Raw genomic sequence first — 6358 nt, 5'->3', positions numbered from 1 at the left:
AAATGAACGAAAAGGCCATTATCATAATCTGCTAATCTGGATTCTTTCTTTCTATATTTTTTTTTTTATCAATCGTGGATTGCATTGTCCCGTTCTGATTGAAACAAAACATGGTGCGCCACATTAGCTCCCTGACTGATAACTGAATCTGGAGGGAAATATGTTTGACATGTTGCTTTTGTTCTGGCTCATTAACTAATGGGCCAAGTATGGCGAGATCAGATTAACAGTAATTAAAATGACAAAAAACAGGCCGACAGTCTTAATGCCGCCGTAATGACGGCCTAAATGTAGCTGAATGCCATCCCCGCCCCCGCCTCCATTTCCCCTCCCTCTGTCTCTCTCCCTCTGTATCCCTGCCTCCTCTCATCTCTTTCTCTCTCTCTGGGGCTCCGCTGTGGATACAGAATCATTAACCTGGCCCTGTGAGTGCGATTTGCTGACGGAACACTCTGCCATTGTCCTTCCTGTCATCTACAGGAAGTCCCAGTTTCCCCCTGCCGTCGTGGCAGAGGAGGGAAGGCGTGACGGGGCGACGGCGACGCCACATCTCGCCCTCTCTGGCTTTCCCTCCCTTTTCCCCTCGTCCACTCGGCGCCGTTCTCTCTCTCTCGTCTCTCGCCGGTCGCCCTCCTCCTCCCTTCACTTCCACCGTTGTGTTTTAAACGGTGGCCATTAAACATTGATAAAAGGATCGACTTCGTTTCGGAATATTCCAGATAGGAGCCAAGTTGAGTAAAATGCATTGTCATCGTGTGTACATGAGCAGAATATAATAGAATTAATACTACTGAGGGACAAACTTAAAGAATAGAAACATACTGTACGGCGTGTGTGTGTGTATTGGTGTGTGTATGTGTGTGTGTGTGTGAGCACATGATTGAGTGGACGTGCTCTGTCACTACCAGTATAGAGTTGACGCTTCCTTTACATGGCAGCTGCAAGGCTCCAGTGATGTATCAGAGTCAGCCAGAAGCATTGATCAGTCCCAGGGTTAATCATTGCTCGGGCAGCCCAGAGGAGAGGGACTGCATGGGGAGTGGCAGGTTAGGAAAGTAGGAGGCTTCACCACAGGAGGCCCCAGGACTCCAGTGGGCTACAGTGTGGAGGAATGTTGCAGGGGAGATCTGTTTGTCTGTGTTACTGTATCTACAAGACCAGCTCTCATCATCAGTCTATCATGTCTCTCTCTCTCTCTCTCTCTCTCTCTCTCTATCTCTCTCTCTCTCTCTCTCTCTCTCTCTCTATCTCTCTCTGTCTCTCTCTCTCTCTCTTCACCTCTTCTCTCTATCTGTTCATCTCTCTTCTCTCTTTCTCTCTTTTCATCTCCTCTCTCTCTTCATATGTTCCCTACTCTCTGTTTCCTCTTTTCTCGTTCTCTCTCTCTCGCTCTCTCTTTTAGTGTCCTCTCTTTTTGTCTCTTCGCCCTCTCTCTCTCACGCCCACCTTCTCTCCGTGTCTGACCGGCCATCAGCTGTTTACGAGAGTCCCCCAGAACGCGCACGCCGCGAGCGAGCATTGGCGGTGCGCGTGTGGTGTGTGTGTACGTGTGTGTGTGTGTGGGGGGGGGGACGGGGGACGGGGAGGTGGGGGGGGGGTCGACCGGGAGCAGCAGCTATGTAATCCCCTTGAATGGACAGACATCCGAAAAGCGTGCAACGTGAATCCGGATCTGCGATGTGTCTACTCAGCAGGGCCCATTCAGCCCCCTGAGCCAGGGAGTTAATAATTCAAAAGAGAGCAGGAGAAAGAGAGCAGGAGAAAGAGAGGGGGGGGGGGGGGATTCGCCTGAGTGACAACAGAAAGAGAGGGAGGGGAGATGGAGGGAGCGTCAGAGAGAGATATAAGCATGGCGGGGAAGTGAGGGAGTGATAAAGGAAGCGGGAGAGATAATGCAGGATGTGGAGCGGGGCGGGGGGGATTGTTATTACTGTTCATTGTTACGTCACTTTTCGAATGATCTGCCGTGTGTTAGCCCTGTTAGATAGACTATCTCGTTCTTTTCTTCGACTGAATACAGTCATATAGCACACACTGGATATTCCTGTTGCTTACTTTGACCAACTAATAATTTGTCGCTTTTGTGGTTTCATAGAATGGACAAATGGAAAGCCCAGCATGGGCTCAGTGTGAGGTGAACCTGTTTCCTGTGTAAAGGAAGAGCTCAGACCCGGGGGAAACTAATGAGGGGATTTGTTACTGAAGCAGAATCTAACTGCTGACCTTTCCCTATGACAATATGCTTTCTCTCTCTCTCTCTCTCTCTCTCTCTCTCTCTCTCTCTCTCTCTCTCTCTCTCTCTCTCTCTCTCTCTCTCTCTCTCTCTCTCTCTCTCTCTCTCTGTCTCTTTCTCTCTCTCTCTCTCTCTCTCTCTCTCTCTCTCTCTCTCTCTCTCTCCTTCTCTGTCTATCTCTCTCTTTCTCTCTCTGTTTTCTTCATTCTCTCGGTCTGCCGCGAGGCCCATCCGTAGCAGCTACAAAAACTCTTACACTCTCCCGCCACTTCCACCTAAATGAGCGTCAATCCCTCCATATGCTCTGGCTCCCTCTCCTCTCCTCCCCTCTTCCTTCCCAGTCCCCTACACCCCATCATCATCCTCCAGCACTTCAGAGGCCAGGATGCTCCTCTCCCCAGAGGAGTTGAGGGTATCGGGATGGGGATTTCGGGTGCTTACATATTTGGAATGGAAAGTCACCGACGTCATTGAGAAGCTTAAAGGGCCATAGGGATAAAGAAACAAGCAACAACAACAAAAAACGGCTGCTCTCGCTCTCTACTCTCTCTATTCTTTCTCTCTCTCTCTCTCTCTCTCTCTCTCTCTCTCTCTCTCTCTCTCTCTCTCTCTCTCTCTCTCTTCTTTCTCTCCTCTCTCTTTTCTCATTCTTTCTCTTTCTTTCTCTTTTTCTCTCTTATCTCTGTCTATTCTCTCTCTTCACTCTCTCCCTCCCTCTCTCTCTCTCTCTCTCTCTCTCTCTCTCTCTCTGTCTCTCTCTCTTCTCTCAGGAGGGAGGAGGAGCAGAGCAACGAAAGTCTCCCGTCATTCCAAGAATCTGCTGATGGCGCACATGCATATACACAAGTTCGGAGAGACAAAACCGTCAGGCTGATAGAGCCATCACTGGCTGCCCTTTCATCCTGGGTTTAGTCCAGGGGCATCCCCCCTTTCACCTAGCCTCTGCCCCCCGACACTTGGCAGGCAGGAGTGGTTAATGTTTAGCCGGGCGGCGGTGACAAGACTGACAGTCCTCGTCTGTCTGAGAAGAGAGGATGACAGAGGGAGAGGCCATCTAAATGATGCCACTTATGGGGGGGGGGAGGTGGGGGGAGATGGGAGGGGAGGTTCAAATAGTTGCACGGGGGGGGGGGGGATGGAGGGGGGAAGACAGCTGGCTATTTTGCTCCCCTCCTCCCCTCCCGTCTCCCCTTGGCGCGAGGGGGGAAAGGTTACATCACCGCGCCGCGTGGAGCGACGCCTTTGCACGTCGCAAGCTCCACCCCCCCACCCCTCCCTCAGCCCCCTCCTTCCCCCGTCATCCATCCACCTACACACATCCCACCCCACCCCCGCCCATCCCCACCCCCACACCCACCCACACCCCCCACACCCCCAGCTCCCCACCCCACCCTCAGCTCTCCCAGTCAGCAGTTTGATTCAGTACCTGCTGGCTGGTTACTCATTGAGCCAGGGATGCTGAGGAGGTGGATGGAGGCCTGCTGCTGCTGGGGCTGGCAGGGGAGGGGCACGCAGGGCCCGGGCGCGTGACTGACAGATGTGCATGTGTTGTCCTTTCCCTCCTGTAAGAAGGCAGAACCAACGGAAAGCCCCGGAACCCCACAAAGCACAGGAAGGGCTGGTAGGGGAGAGGCCCAGTAGCTTGAATGTGAATGGACCACTCCAGGGGTAGTTAATAAACGGGAAACGTTGTTGGACAGGAAACAAAATGACAAACCAATGAAGAAGCTTCTCCATGTAGTGACATTCGAGCTTCCTATTTTCCTACGGTCCTAGAAGTTGCAGAAATAGATAGTGAAAATAATTTGTTAATAGATATTTTAATTGTTCGAAAAGAAAATAAATTGGGATTGTGCTGTTTGAATTTTATCTGGAGAAAAAGATGGTCCCTGAAAAAAGGTGCGCCATGGAATAATTTAGCTGATGTTCCAAATGAAACTTGTGACAAACTCAATAACAATGCATATATTTGAACATATTTGCATGAGAGCATAGTTGCTCAATGTAGGGCCGGTGTTGTTGTAATCATACATCTAATCAATCCTGGTTTACTGGATAAGCTTCTTGTGTAAAACAATTTAGCTGCTTTCTTCTACCACCTTGTGTGCCTCCTCGAAACATTATCGCCGTAATAGAGTGCTTACACTGTCACAATCTATCCAAAACCGCACAATGTGTTTAATGAATTTGTGGCAGTCAGTACACAGCCTCAACACAGACTGTTCTGGAAACAGGGATATATCACAAACAGGGTTTCACCAGGAAGCGTTTAACGAGCACACAAGTCCACAGACGAGAACACAGGAGGCAGCGCGCGTCACTTCAACACGCAGCGCCATCAATGCCACCGCGTTTGTTTTTAATGCGTGCGCGCCTGCAGATGTGGGTGGGGTAAGGTGGGTTTGGGGGGAGGGGGGGGGGGTAGTCTCCCCCACCACACACACACACACACACGCACGGAGACGCATCTGAAGTTAATGGAGAAGGTGCTTTGACTGCTGTGACAAGTTAAGTAGAGGGAGAAGGGCCATTGTCTTCCAAATCAGCTGTCAGCGGGTCCTCCTGTCAGCAGTTTGACTCAGTACCTGCCTGGTTAATGATCGAAGCGCTCCGAGCTGGAGGTGTATGGCCCTCCGACGCGCCCCCCCCCCCCCACCCCGCCCCCCCCTCCCCCCCCCCCCACCCCCCCCACCGCCAAACAACAGGAAAGCACCTGATTGACAGATCAGCTAACTCTGGCACTTTTTTTTTCCAAAGAAAGAAAGAAAAAAAATACTGTGACTGGTGATTGAAATTAAACGGGGGGAGGAGAAGGAGGGGCGCGAGGGAGAGGTGGTGTTTGTGTGGGTGGTATGGAGGGATGAAGGGTACCGGGCTTGACTGAAAGGGGTTTCGCTCGTGTGTGCGTGGGTGAGTGTGTGTGTGTCGTCGGAGGGGGGGGGGGGGGGGGGGGATGCAGAAAGAGAAGGACAATGAGGATGTAAAACTTCATGGGCTGTATGTTCTCTGTGGTTCACAAGCAACTCTTTCCCCGAGGGCAAAGTATGGACTGGCGAGAGAGAGAGAGAATGTGTTTATGAAGAGATTACCATGAAAGCTGAAACGAGTACAGACTTCAATGGTTAACATGATACGGGTACCTTGCTGCTAGACTGTCAAACTGTCAACAACAGCACACACAAACAGCTCGTACAAGACGAAAGACTGATATTCATGACTAATCATTCAAAGTTAAAATCTTGGTTGACGTGGGTTTGTCTCCATCTCCAGAGCCGGGCCGAGCCAGGCTAATACTGCCAGACCAGGCCAAATCAGGTTAGTCTGGCACGTCTATTCCGCAATGTCATTCAAGATGAACGTATCCAATGCGACTAGGTTTATCTCAGTGACATCGCATTCAACGTGGGCATGGAAGACATGTTATTCAGAATAATGGATGTGAAAGTGAATGCTGCCCGACGCAGGCATCCTCTCTAATGCTTCTTAGTAAAAGAAAGAACTCCCATCATAACAGACAGGTTGTGTCTGGCTAATACCAGTAAACACGAGGAGGTATAGATATCAAAGCAGCCTTTAATGGAGGCAGTTCTTCCCTGGGGGGGGCCCAGAACCAGGCAGAGAGAGGCAGAGACTAGAGGGAGAGAAACGGTCCCTTTGAAAGTGAAATGGCCTCCCCTGTTGGTCACGGGCGCAGCTGCAACCCCCCCGTTTGGTAAACCCCCCCCACCCCCCCCCACCCCCCCTCTCCCCCTCCTGAGCCCCCCACCCCCACCCCCTCATGGTCCCTCCATGCATGCCCGTTGAGACTCGATTTCAAATGGAAAAATTAATGGGAGAATAACAGCCCCGGGCCTACCTCCCCTCCACACTCATGTCTTAGTTGGTCTACAGGGGTAATAGAGGGAGGGGGTGAAATTTGGCTCCATCTCCCCCGTTTTGGCCTGCTATTCCATTGTGACACACACACACAAACACACACTGGGGATGTTCCTTCCCTTACACCTCAGAGGGCTTAACTTTCAATATTAGTACAGGGGCTGTGCGGATTTCAAATAAATAAATAAATGGGGCAGCAATGATGAGCAATTCCCTGGATAGTACTGTCAATGCCTTTCATATTCATTT

This window comes from Osmerus mordax, chromosome 7 (assembly GCF_038355195.1).
Source record: "Osmerus mordax isolate fOsmMor3 chromosome 7, fOsmMor3.pri, whole genome shotgun sequence".
NCBI classification, from domain to species: domain Eukaryota; kingdom Metazoa; phylum Chordata; class Actinopteri; order Osmeriformes; family Osmeridae; genus Osmerus; species Osmerus mordax.
This window is presented reverse-complemented; position numbering follows the sequence as displayed.